At 34.8% G+C, this 15,003-nt stretch overlaps 2 protein-coding genes across 2 annotated transcripts in view; one reads left to right on the forward strand and one right to left on the reverse strand.

The window, feature by feature from the left end:
* Nucleotides 1-15,003, reverse strand: part of DopEcR (G-protein coupled receptor DopEcR) — a 972,001-nt gene that overhangs the window by 912,250 nt on the left and 44,748 nt on the right. The gene's annotated exons all lie outside the window — the stretch shown is intronic.
* Nucleotides 10,161-15,003, forward strand: part of LOC138716246 (epidermal growth factor-like protein 7) — a 194,901-nt gene continuing 190,058 nt past the window's right edge. The window contains exon 1 of the mRNA XM_069849104.1: nt 10,161-10,947. The gene's annotated coding sequence lies outside the window, so the exon portion shown is untranslated. The remainder of the gene's footprint in view (nt 10,948-15,003) is intronic.

A 15,003-nucleotide genomic window follows, 5' to 3' on the forward strand; every position in this document is an offset into this window, starting at 1 on the left:
TGATGGTAAATGGTCGTAAATAGGGTTACGCCCCTTTTCCATCGCTCTCGTGGGCCATTATTTTATGACTGGTAATGTTGAGAATAAAAGAAGGGTTGTATATGTCTCTTTTACTCAGCAAAAGAAAGATATATGCTGGTTTTGACGTTTATAGTTCGTTCTTGCAATTTATGTCGCCAAGAACAATGCCCGAGATCTTCAGACAAGTGGAGACCAGTTGGCGAGGCGTAGTGCAGGACTGATTATACTCGAAATAGTGATGTGGGCAAGTGCGAAAATCTAGCAGAGAGTGGTGATGACAATGATGACAGACCGCGAGATGAATCAACAGAAAAAGAAGCGTCATACTTCGACACGAGCAATAACTGCTGACGTAGGTGGAATAACTAAACACTTTTAAGATATAGGCCTATATTATTGCTTATGCTGCAAAAATTCACAGTATAAATTACATATGAATTTAAATATTAATCTTGCAGTGAAAAGTTGATTCATTTCATATAACGTGTGTTACACATGTATTTAAGTGTATATTACACAGACATACACATATATAATTATTATCAAACAGTAACCTCACTAGAGGTTTTGATTTATTTAGAGAAAATCAAAACTCGAGTGGGATTTAATTGACTATTACACAATTAGAAGAAAGTATATAAAGATTAGAAGAAATAAAGTACTCTAATATAATAAAATATTAGTTGAAAATATAAACTGTCTTCCAACATATTTTTGTACTATCTCATCATTACAAATATTACGCTAGATTGCAGTACTGTGTTATGATTAGCTGTTCCCTTGTTACCAGTTGTGGTAACTATACAATCTTCATTCAACTCTATAGACGATTAGCAGTCAAGAAGGCTTTGTTGATTCAGTTTCATTTTTATTAAAACAGTTGCATTCCACTTCAATTATCAATATATATTAAACAATCTCCGATACGTGACTATCCATAATCTCATACAGCAGAAGCTATAACATAACCTGAGTAATATAAAGAAGGTAAATGATAGAAAAGTTTTAATTAAGTATGATGAAATAAACATAAATCATTTTAAAAGGTAGCTACAATTATTGAAATACAATGTTGGCAAACAAAGTGCTAGGGAGGTGTTAAAATTTGTTGAATAAGCAGCCATGATTGGTTGAAACACGTCGTTCCGTATCGTTTTATTGGTCAAAAGTAGTATGACGTAGTAAAAGTGTAATACTTATATTTATTTTTTTTATTTTAGTAGGTTATTTTACGACGCTTTATCAACATCTTAGGTTATTTAGCGTCTGAATGAGTTGAAGGTGATAATGCGGTGAAATGAATTCGGGGTCCAACACCGAAAGTTACCCAGCATTTGCTCATATTGGGTTGAGGGAAAACCCCGGAAAAAACCTCAACCAGGTAACTCGCCCCAACCGGGAATCGAACCCGGGAAACCTGTCTTCGCGGCTAGACGCGGTAACCGTTAGGCTACTCCACAGGTGTGGACAATAGTTATAATAATATTCGCCGTCCCGATTCGTGAAAACGTCAATTTCGAGCCCTGGCGTAAGGTTACCGTCGAAACTAATGAGTAGATAAAGTACAACTATAGTTTCCTTTATTTAACACAGTGGAGTAACGTAGTTATTGATTTAACAAGTTTAACAGATCATTAGGTACTTAATTTACCATGTTAGTTTGGTTAGTAGGATTAGTTGGTTATTTACTTAGACCGAGCATGCTGATACGAATATTACCAATAATTGGTAAACAAAAATTATCATAGCTAATTAAATTCCACAAAAACGTTCAGTCTCTCTTCGGTCGATCAGTCAGTCGGATTGATAGGGAACAACTCCAAACTTTGTCGTCGAAGATATCCATGGATTCTGGAAGTTACGAGTATCAATATGTAACATTCTATTTCCGAGATAGTGTACTTTTTAACCCTCCTGCTACCAATAGGGGTAATGCGATTACCCCACTGACAATGCTTCGATATTATTTTGATTTTTCTTCCTATTTCTTTTTGAAATTCCATGTATTTGTCCATTATATATCTACTAACAATTTGAACTAACAAAAACATAAATAATTATTCTAATTTAAGATGTAATTCACATTATTACGTGGGGTGTACTTGTTACCCCCCTTGGTAGTCTGTGTCATGACAATTTCAGGACATAAAATTCAGTTTGTAGCTTAATTTTCTTCATGTCTATGTTTCTTTGTTTTCAAATTATTTCATTTTGTGTTATTTATAACAATTTTACATTGTTATTTATATTGTCATGATCTTTTGTTCGCAATTTTTTATTTTTTATTTCTGTGTGTTAAGGTTTTTCTGAAAGTGATTTTGTTAGAAATAGCTACAGTAATTATTAGTTTAGACTTTTTTTTTAGATGCTCGTTGTAGAATAGGTGGTGTTCGAATACAGTATTTGAATTTCAACAAAACTAAAATTAGATTTATTAGTTTTTTTACTTGGTTATTTAACGACGCTGTATCAACTACTGGGTTATTTAGCGTCGATGGGATTGGTGATATCGAAATGGTTTTTGGCGAGATAAGGCCGAGGATTCGCCATATATTACCTGATATTTGTTTTACGGTAGGGAAAACCTCAGAAAAAACTGAATCACATAATTAGCCCAAGCGGGAATCGAACCCACGCCCTAGCGCAACTCCGGATCAGCAGGCAAGCGCCTTAGCCAACTGAGGTAGGCTACTCCGGTGGTGATTTATTATTTTCATACTTTTATTTATTAATTTTTAGAAATTAATTTTTATTTTATTTTATTACAAAGGATTTTTATTGAGTTCCTCATAGTTATATGTATGGTATTCTAATATTTAATTTTCTATAACTAACTGAAATGGTTTCCAATTTATATTATAGTACCGTGACATTCATTGCTTACAAATGTGTTTTCCACCACGTTAAAATTATGTAGTATTAGGAAGTTTATTTTGAAATGGTAGAGAGGCAAGTTTAAATTTACTGTATACGTTACCTTATAATGTCACTAGTAGGCCTAACATACCTAAAGTTAATTACTTTTGGCGTACGTTTTCAACAAAATGGAACACGACTTTTGAACCACCCTGTGTTTTTTAAAATATGATAATTATGTTTATATTTTTACACTTTTTGTAAGTCTATAATCAATAATACATCAATTGTTTATATTTCAAATGCTTAACGAAGCTTGAGGTATGTTTTTGATTGGGGTAATTATATTACCCCCTTTAGTAGTAGTAAGTTGTGAAAAACCTTGGCAGCAGGAGGGTTAAAACGGTATTTTTAAGTTACCAAAAATGGGACGACAATGTGGTGGAGTTGAATTTTTAACGTCGTAACGATTTAGTTTTACTGGGAAACTTCTCAGACGGGAAAAGGGATCTTTTACGTGGGATGAATCTCGAACACCGGCCTTTTTGTGGAAATTTTACGTCGGTCCGCCACTGCAATTCCCAAGGTTCCCTGACACAGGTATAAGAAATGTAAATTAGCCTATAAAGCTAACAAACGCAACAGTAAGAGTGCAGATGATCACAAGCATCCTCCTTATAAAGTAACTAACCTGCGTTACATGCAGGAGCCAGAGTTGCAATCATCAGCTCATTAGCGTTTAAGTCTTACACTATCGGCGGTAAACGTCTATAGCGAGCTTCTATCATGTATCGGCCGCAATGCGATTGGGTAATTTACTACGCTAAGCGAGGTTAAACCAGCCTGATGCTATTCGTCCTTTGCAACAGCGCACCTGACTCAACTTGTTAGTTCGCCAAGATAAAGTCAGTAGAGCTGTGGAAAATATGCAAGGACGTAAGATGCGTCAATAATTCGTCCCATTTTATAGGTTATTTATATACGAAATATAGGGGAGAGTGGGGTCTTCGTAAGCAATGGATGATGGTACGACGTAAGTTATAGGATATGGTAGCACTCTACGGCCGTGTTCGGTAAGTTAGTCTAGCGGCAACATCGGTAACGTTAATCTAGGTAAACAGACAGACAGACAGATAGGATGGATAGATAGATAGATAGATAGATAGATAGATAGATAGATAGATAGATAGATAGATAGATAGATAGATAGATAGATAGATAGATAGATAGATAGATAGATAGATAGATAGATAGATAGATAGATAGATAGATAGATAGATAGATAGATAGATAGGTAGGTAGGTAGGTAGGTAGGTAGGTAGGTAGGTAGGTAGGTAGGTAGATAGGTAGATAGATAGATAGGTAGATAGATAGGTAGATAGATAGATAGATAGATAGATAGATAGATAGATAGATAGATAGATAGATAGATAGATAGATAGATAGATAGATAGATAGATAGATAGATAGATAGATAGATAGATAGATAGATAGATAGATAGATAGATAGATAGATAGATAGATAGATAGATAGATAGATAGATAGATAGATAGATAGATAGATAGATAGATAGATAGATAGATAGATAGATAGATAGATAGATAGATAGATAGATAGATAGATAGATAGATAGATAGATAGATAGATAGATAGATAGATAGATAGATAGATAGATAGATAGATAGATAGATAGATAGATAGATAGATAGATAGATAGATAGATAGATAGATAGATAGATAGATAGATAGATAGATAGATAGATAGATAGATAGATAGATAGATAGATAGATAGATAGATAGATAGATAGATAGATAGATAGATAGATAGATAGATAGATAGATAGATAGATAGATAGATAGATAGATAGATAGATAGATAGATAGATAGATAGATAGATAGATAGATAGATAGATAGATAGATAGATAGATAGATAGATAGATAGATAGATAGATAGATAGATAGATAGATAGATAGATAGATAGATAGATAGATAGATAGATAGATAGATAGATAGATAGATAGATAGATAGATAGATAGATAGATAGATAGATAGATAGATAGATAGATAGATAGATAGATAGATAGATAGATAGATAGATAGATAGCTAGACAGACAGACAGACAGACAGACAGACAGACAGACAGACAGACAGACAGACAGACAGATAGACAGATAGATAGATAGATAGATAGATAGATAGATAGATAGATAGATAGATAGATAGATAGATAGATAGATAGATAGATAGATAGATAGATAGATAGATAGATAGATAGATTAGATTTATTGAGGAATATTATACATACAGATTTATTTATTTATTTATTTATTTATTTATTTATTTATTTATTTATTTATTTATTTATTTATTTATTTATTTATTTATTTAATACTTTACACTTGAGCTACATTAGGCATTGCAGTCCGAAAGAGTAGAAGCTCGTGCTCGGGCGCAGTTCAGATCAGTTATACGAAATGTATCGCAAAATTAAGAGAGTTCATTGAGCACAATAAGATTAATAAATGGTAAAATACATACAGCATGTAATAATAGGGTCTATTTACAAATAGAAAATACAAAAGTACATGAATATTAGAGTATCAATTTTTAACTCACTTAGCTTAAACAATTGAATAATTAATCTGATTTGTTTCTTAAATCTATGTGTGTTAAGTATACTTAGCTCAGGGTAAGCTCTAATTAATGCATTATATATTTTGGGTCCAAAATTCATGCTGTGTTTTAATCCAGCAGTTGTGTACTATATTATCAGAATTTTCTCTTAAATCCAATGGACGGGTCTTCTGACCGTACGTGCTGTGTAAAACAAGTCCTACTTTGTAGGTTTCACCCCCTCCCCCTCACCTATGATTAGATCCAACCACTCTCCAAAAGAACACACAGATAAAAGAATGAAAATGGTATAAACAAAACACATTATATAATATATCCTAACCTAAACAGGCATAAAAGTGCATAATTGAGTACCGGTAGTTACGATTATCCCTTCGTCAGTTCGCATCACAAACTTCAACACCTGCAGTTCTAATCTATCTCGCCTTCAAGAGGAACAATCCAGTCTTTTGTTCGCATTCTCTATTCCCCATGAGATCAAGACATGCAAGCGAACTCCTATTCTGAATTAGCATCGAGGGTGTTATATATCTTCTCCGGATATGTTCCGATTCGACACACTGCAATAAAATATGTCTCCAGGAGTCCTTTTCCCCGCACGGTGGACAAAGGCGCTCTCTTTCTTCGTTGACAATTTTATTACCCTTCCATACCCCCAATCTTAGCCACGCTAGACCTGCTCTACCGTCTTTGTTACAAGAATTTATGTAGTTATACCTCCCCCAGTTAAGCATGAGAACGTCATTCTAGTAGAGTGTACTGTAGATTTAAGTTACAGAGGATTATTTAATACATAAGTGAAAAATCATGAAAAAATAAATACAATATTATTTTCTGAATCTCAAGTGAATGAAGATACAAATCATCGAAAAGAATAGCACATAAATTATTAATATTGAGATTTTCGAACCTTGTTATATGCTATAGTCTAGTATTTAATTTTCATAATGAGTTTTACTCTAATAATACACCAAAATGGAATAATAACAGTCCATTCTCTGTCATCATGCTTTCTTATACCACCACGTCACGTCTGCTTTCCTTCCGGGGATACGACATGGATCGCGAACCGTAGACGCGTACTTCACAATCAGTGACATCAGGCTTCTATCCTCGACCTCAACCTCTGAAATCATCTTTATGAGGCATTACCATACACAGTGAAGTCATCCTCGTCGCTGGATTCGGACAGCATTCGAATACCAATCAGAAACATTAAACTCTGGCCAAACTTGCGGTATGACCTCGTTGTCTACATACACGGCGAATGTGTCTTCGTATCGAAATGCTCCGTTTTCGATCCAATTCTTCAGGCTATCACGAAATCTGCTATTCTCCTAATTCCTAAATTAACAGGGGACATGAATTCTTAATAAAATGTCTTCCTGTTAACAAGTCAAACGTGTTACATTTAGATAACATTTTCAGGTGGTGCGTACGTCGTTCTTATATGTACATTCTAGCATATTAGTAAATGTGAACAGAACATTTCCTACCTCCTATTTCTTCTCCTTAACTATATCAACTTAATTGACGCATTTCTCCAATTTGCCTTCCTTTGTAAATCTTCTTGTTCCTTTTCTATTTTTCACATTACTTCTTCTTTTGATCATCGACTTCCAATTTCTTAACTCTCCTTCATTGTTCTCTTTCACGTCCACTCTGCCAGTTTTTCTTCCTCCACATTGTATTCTCTATCTTCCACTTTTTACTTAACCTCTTCTGTTCAACTATCCTTCTTCTCATTTTTTGCATCTAATGTTTTCACACAATCCTTATTTAACTTTCTTTCTCTTTACTCTTACCCTTTACAATGTTTGTGATTCTCCTAAGTCTCACTTAGGCTACGGCTATATCTATCTCGATTCTTTTATCCTCAATGTTCTATTTTTTCTAATTATTTATCTTCGTATTTTTACTGTTGCTACCTTCGTCTCTTTTCATTCCTTCTAGCCTGTCTCTCCTTTTTATTTCTCCGTTCCTCTCTCTCTCCCTGTGCTTTCTTCTTTCTTCTTCCCCCATGACTCTCGCTCTTTTTTCTTGTTTCTTCCTTCCTGTCTCTCATTTTTCTTTCGCCTTCCTTTCATCCTTCCTTCCTTCTTGTCACTTATTTCTTCCTTCATTCCTACTTTCTCTTCTTCTTTATTCCCAGCTTCCGTTCTCTCCTTTCCCTCTCTTCTTTCTTCCTTCGTGTGTTCCTTTTTCTTTCTCCTTTCTTTCTTTCTTTCTTTCTTTCTTCCTTCTTGTCACTGTTTTTTTCTTCATTCCTGCTTCTCACTTTCTCTTCTTTTCTATTCCTTGCTTCCTGTCTCTCCTTTCCCTCTCTTCTTTCTTCCTTTATGTGTCTAATTTTTCTTTCTCCTGTCTTTCTTTCTTTCTTTCTTCCTTCCTTCCTTCTTGTCACTGTTGTTTTTCCTTCAGTCCTGCTTCTCACTTTCTCTTCCTCTTATTCCCTGCTTCCTGTCTCTCCTTTTCGTCTCCTCTTCCTTTCTTCGTGTGCCTCCTTTTTCTTTCTCCTTTCTTTCTTCCTTCCTTCTTGTCACTGTTTTTTTCTTCCTTCATTCCTGTCTCTCACGTTTCCTTCTTCTTTACTTCTTGCTTCCTGTGTCTGCTTTCTCTTTCTTCTTCCTTCTTTCTTTCTTCCCGCCTTCACTTTTTCTTTCTTCTTTGTTCCTTCCTTTCTGTCTCTTCTTTTTCTTTCTTCTTTCTTCCTTCCCTCCTGTCTCTTCGTTTTCTTTCTTCTTTGTTCCTTCCTTCCTATCTCTTTTTTTTCTTTCTTGTTTGTTCCTTCCTTCCTGTCTCCTTTACTTCCCTCCTACCTATAATTTTCTTTATTTTCTCTTCCTTCCTTTTTTGTTTCTTTCTTACTTTTTTCTTCTTTCTTGTTTCCTGTCTCTCTTTTTCTTTCTTCCTTCCTGTTTCTCCTTTTTATTTCTCCTGTATTTTTCCTTCTTTTGTATCCTTTACCTTTCTCTTTCTTCATTCCTTTCTCTCTTCTTTCCCTTTTTTCTTCCTTCCAGTATCTCCTCTCGTTTTCCCTTTGGATTGTATAGATAGGCTTGCTTGGATAATCTTTCATTTTTCATTCTTAGTGCCGTCATTTCCCATAACTATGGTCCTGGAACAGAATTATGGTCCACGATACAACATTCAAATTTTGTACTCCATAACGTAGTACTTACTTACTTACATACTTACTGGCTTTTAAAGAACCCGGAGGTTCATTGCCGCCCTCACATAAGCCCGCCATTGGTCCCTATCCTGAGCAAGATTAATCCATTCTCTATCATCATATCCCAAATCCCTCAAATCCATTTTAATATTATCTTCCCACCTACGTCTCGGCCTCCCTAAACGTAGTACCTCGTTTATCTATATTTTTGCTGTACTGTAGTCTGAAATTAAATCACTGCAGCTATCTACGAACGGTCTATGTTACTCCTACAACGTTCTTTGAATGATTGTATTATGGACCACAGTTGTTTTCCAGGTTGCACTTTTTCAATTCAGATTTCTTTCAGTTATAAGCCGTTTTCTCTGCGACAGTTTTGTAAAAATATAGGCTATATATTTCTTTTCCTTCCTTTCCCCTTTTTCTTCTCTTTATCAGCTGATGTATTTATCATAACCTTTTATTGTGAATTTTATTTAATTTTCTTTTTTTTTTCTTTTTTATTATTATTTTATTACATTCTATTTTGTTATATTCTTCCTTACGTTTTTCATATTAACCATTTGTACTAAATGAGTTACTTTTGCTATATTCCAATGTATTTTACTTTCTTTTTTCTATTATGGTATTATTTTCATGTTGTTTAGTGTCGATTTTATTATGCTATTATTATTATTTTTTTGTAATATGTTAGTATTCTGTTCTTTAACTTTTTGTTAAATTTTAACTGCTTGTATTCTTTGAGACCTGGTAGAGTGTAAGAGAAGGCCTTATGGCCGTAACTCTGCCAGTATAAATAAAGAATTATTATTATTATTATTATTATTATTATTATTATTATTATTATTATTATGCGAAATGACGGTACATATTTACACAAGTTACTTTGGTATCTAGGGTAGTTGATATTATGCCTTCGATTTTTAAATATCAACGCTTCTTCTGTGGTCCATTCGTGTGCATTCTTTCACAAAGCGCAAGAATTTCATGTGAGATGTTTCCAATCTGTTCTTATTTTCTGATTTAATTACCCAAGTTTCGCTACCATATGTACATGCAAGTAAAGCAAGTTGGTGGTGCAAGTTTGATAGTATTACGCAATAAGCATACATTACAGGTCAAACATTCCGGAAGACATAAACCACAGAATACCAGTGACCAAATGTTTTGTTCTGACTACTGAAGTGATTCATTGATTCGTACGTACGGTATAGTATAGCGTGAGTAAACCAAGACTGAATGCCTTCCGCGTGTTATACTTGTCCATCAAGTCTGAATTAACCAGTCCTATTGGGTTACCTTGGCACCGTACCATTCTCATGTCTATGACCCCTACCCGGCTTCAAATTGGACCTCTAGTTGAATTAATTGGTCATCTTTCTGTAAGATTTAAATTACTTCCTCCGGGGTGTAGCTGTTGAGTTGTTTATAGAGCTGGATCACAGGGAGGAGAAGGAGGAGGTGGAGAGGACGGGCGATAGCAGAAGACAGCGGCGACGGCTGCGGCAACAGGAAGTCGAGATACTCAGAAGACGTGTGCGCCAAGACCTGACCAACTGTACCTCACATGCTCGACCGACCGACTTGCCAGCACGCGTAAACAGACACGCTTCCACCGCTGTCCTACTTCTTAAGACAAGTGCATTACCAAGGACGGGCTCCAGCGACGTGTCAGACCATTGCTAGGAAATACCGACTTCCATTCACACCAAAATAATCAGCTTATCTCAAACTCGTTACAAATAATGACGGAAGAAAGTGTTCGGTTTGTCTGTTACATAGCGGACGGCGACAGCTGCTATCGTCGGTGATGAATGAAGTGGACTCCTTAGTACCTGATTACTAAACGGGAGTAAGAGTTTGTATACCAGTGGCAAATATGTAAATGTCTGAGTGCGACGCGTAGGAGTGTGCATGTGTGTGATCGAAGACAAGAACACGTGTGTAAAAATTTTAGAAGAGTCTACGCAAACAAGACTTTAACGAGGAATCTTCTGAAGTGCATCGGAACTCGGTGTAAGAGGTTTGCGAGTTTTTTTTTTTGTGCTTGTTAACCACATCCGCCACTCTGTCTGTCACTTTCGTTCGTGACAAAAGTGAATTTTTTGAGGTTAGTTTTCCACCTGTCGGTGAACAACAGGAACATTCAGTCAAGATTAAACAGTGCTTTATTGACCAGAACTTATGGGCGATGTTTAGACAAGCCAGACTAAACGACAGTGTTGGATAGTCGCTTCATATAAAAAGAGTTTAATAGGTAACTAAATTGCTTCACACAGGTGAAATATTATAATATAATATAATATAATATAATATAATATATATATATATATATTTAATGAATGAAAATATGAAATTTCCGGTAGTAAGCTATGCAACTAGCAAGTGCGATGCCGACGAAAGCCACGGTCGAGTGTTCGAATCCCGCCGTGGGCATGTGTTTTCCGAAATGAATGCGACATTCCGTGTTGTTTCGGAAGCTTGATTTCGTGCTGACCCCGTGTTATGGGAGTCCTAATGTGTGTCCATATAGTGTCAGGTCGAGTAAAAGCCCTTGTTATATAGAAAAAAAAATAATTTAATACCAATGTAATAAATTTCAGTGTTGAGTCTGTTTAAGAACGCTCTAACAATATATGTCAGGCGTATTTAATTTTCGTTATGGACATAATGACGTAATAAATTGCAAGTTAAAAAAGTATGAAGTAGGCTACGTGTAGAATTGTCTATTTCTAGTCTACAAAATAACACATAAATCACGTATATTACTAATAAGTACAATATTTTATCACTTAATACAACTAACACAATAATCAATTTATTTACTTTCCATACAATTCAAAATTATCATTTTGCGTGATATTACAGTATCAGCCATAAGCAAGCAGTTTACTTACAGCAGTTAATACATTACTCCTAGTAGACAGTGCTTTGTTTCAATCATGTATACGGACTTCTGACTTAATATTACATGTCATAAGAAAAGTTTTGGTGTTGCATCCTTTAAAATAAGGACCGATTGTTTTAAATATGCGGATTAATTTTATCATCTCTTTCTTTACTTCTACTGGACCACATATTTAAATCAGTTGATACAAATAAAATTTAAATATCGGTATTTTATAGAGTATAATTTTTCTTTCATTGATAGGGAAATCTATATTTTTCAAGGTGTTCTGAGTAGATGACACAGAGATTTAAAAAGCGGTTTCGATCCCCGCTTGGGCTGATTACCTGATTGGGTTTTTTCCGAGGTTTTCCCCAACCATAAGGTGAATGCGAGGTAATCTATGGCGAATCCTCGGCCTCATCTCGCCAAATACCATCTCGCTATCTTCAATCTCATCGACGCTAAATAACCTCGTAGTTGATACAGCGTCGTTAATAACCAACTTAAAAAAACACCACTTACGGAGCTTATCTCCGAAGATATTCAGAGCAAAAGAATCATACAAACGTGTGTCCTAATCTCAATATTTTCAGAGTTACACTTGTTTGTAAAATATCATTATTCTTGAATTTTAAGAGTAAAATAATATTACAGATAAAGATTTAACTATTCATTTCTTTAATTAGCTGGTATTCTGAAGTTAAAAATGTGTTGTGAATTCCATAGTTGTTTCGTACCGATTTTTTTTTTCGATTTTTAACTACAAAATTACATTTTCTTATGCATTTATCACATTTGGTAAAAATAATGCCACTCTTGTAAATTCTTCAAGACTGTACATTAGGATGCATAATTAAACTGTAAAGAATCATGTTCCAAGTTGTAACAATTCCTGTGATAAGTCCGTAAGAATAATATAATTTTTAATTAATAATGGGAAAACAAAATCTGTACAAAGCAATTCCTAACACATTTTTAGCTTCAGAACACTAGCCAATTGAAGAAATGATACTTCTGAATAGTTCATTCTCTAATTGTAATATCATTTTACCCTTAAAACTAAAGAAAACAGGTATTTTATTAATAACTTCAAATTAGTGTAACTCTGAAAATATTGAGATTAGGACACATGTTTATATGACATTTTTTGCTAAGAATGTCTTCGGAAATAAACTCCGTAAGTGACGGTAATTCCTCGTGAATCACCCTGTATAACACACTTCAGAGTATCCCATACTACTTAATTTAATGTGTTTTGTAACAAAAATGTAGCAGGTGTCGGTTCGATTTCACGAAACTATGCGGAAATTTCTTTCATTGAGACCGTTAATAAAGCTCGTCTTGTGTTGGTTCTGTGTTGTCTCAAGCGATAATCTTGCACCATGCTAACAATAATATATTATACTGAAAACGTAGTTCACCGTCATCCAGCGATATTTACTAATACGGACACGTTTTAAACTCAGCAGTCTATAACATTCGGTTTTCAACATTCATTATGAAGGATGATTCACAACTAATGACTGGCGTTTTAGGAATCAGTTCCCCAAGCAATTTTGACCATAAAATGTCATATGAACATGGGTCCGATTGTCATTAATATGAAAATAATTCGTAAAAATCCAAACGTTATACTGTGAATCAGGCTTTTGAGTTGCTTGCTCGTAATACAAATATTGGAACGTAAGCAGAGGATTGCACTGTGACGTGAAGTACGGAGGTAAAGGAGAAGATGGGTCTGGTGATTATCAGCTGCGCTTACCAGGGACAGTCGTGCCGAGGCATGGGACGCTAAGCGCCATTCACATTCGTGTGGCCAAGTGCACTGAAGTGAAAGAAGGAATATTTGATAATCTGCTTCCAAATTCAGGTATGTTTGTTTCATGATTGATACTGTATTTTGAATTAATATTTCTGTGTATTTTAAGTGATTAACTCATTTCTGCTCAAAACCACTGCTATTTTCGTAGGATTCAATCAACTGTGGCTCCTTAACGATCGATAATAATCAAACCCATGTTCATATGACATTTTATGTTCAAAATGATCCATAGAACTGATTCCTAAAGCACGGGTTATTAGTCGTGAATCACTCTGTAGAAACTGCCCGGCGTAGCTCAGGTGGTAGGCGCGTTTTCCTGCTAATGCGAGGTTGCGCTTTGATGTGGATTCGTTCCTTCGTGCGGCTATCACGACGTTGAGTTTCTTCCGGCTTTTTCTCCCACTGTAAGACGAATGTTAGGTAATCCTCGGTGAACCAAATACCATCTTGCTGTCACCAATTCCATCGATGTTAAATATCCTAGTAGTTGATACAGCGTCGTTAAATAACCGACGAAAAATAGGCGCTCATGAAAATACGCTTCATAAACTTAAATGTTCTCATGACGTTAATCCGCACCTTACGTGTAAAATAACATGACTTTTTTTTTCGACTTCCTCCTCACTGACGTGGCTCATAGAGGGCTGGTTTCGCCGCGTGCGGTACTTCAACGGATAGCCAGCAGGCCCGTCGATGGTAGATAAGATAATAGATAATAAATGACGGTGAATGGTTAATTAGGCTTAGGAAGAAATCTGTTCGCGGTTTTACAAGGACACTTGGTAGAGTTTGTTACCTGTTCTGTATGCTTTAGCTTACCTCAAAAAAAAAATTTGTCTTCAGACAGACAAACAGAATTTAATTCAATCATAAAACGGATCCTGCTGAGTTGATAGATGCCCGAGATAAGTAACTAGGCTTACTTTCTTTCAGTTGACAATTTTTTAATTTTTTTTCTGGTACCATTTCCTCAGAAGTTATTTGTCAGAAAATGAAAATTATTATGATAGCCTATTACTATGTTAGAGATTGGATTAATCTTGCACAGGATAGGGACCAATGGCGGGCTTATGTAAGGGCAGCATTGTACCTGCGGGTTCCTTAAAAGCCATTTGTAAGTATTATTATTATTATCATTATTATTATTATTATTATTATTATTGTTGTTGTTTATTAGTAGTTTTACATTATAGGTGAAGGACTTTTTCACATGAAGTTTTATTATAGTTTTTTTAAATTATTAATTAACTTAATGAAAATCATGATTATGTAACAAATTAAAAACCTATAATTAAGTCTTTGTCAAAAAAGCTTTCATCTACAATGTCAAACTACTAATAAACAATGTAGATATAAATTTTCATTAAGTTCTAACAAATAGAAAATGTTATCAACAGTATCTCATTAGAGGTTTCGAGTTATCTAGAGAAAATCAAAACTCAAGTGGGATTTAATTGACTATTACATAATTAGAAGAAAGTATACAAAGATTAGAAGAAATAAAGTACTCTAATAAAATAAAATATTAACTGACTTACTGAAATTCTATTTCACTAATGTTAGCTTCACCAAAACGTTTGAACGGAGCCGCCATTTTCAGT

The sequence above is a fragment of the Periplaneta americana genome, chromosome 16 (genome assembly GCF_040183065.1).
Source record: "Periplaneta americana isolate PAMFEO1 chromosome 16, P.americana_PAMFEO1_priV1, whole genome shotgun sequence".
Lineage (NCBI taxonomy): Eukaryota > Metazoa > Arthropoda > Insecta > Blattodea > Blattidae > Periplaneta > Periplaneta americana.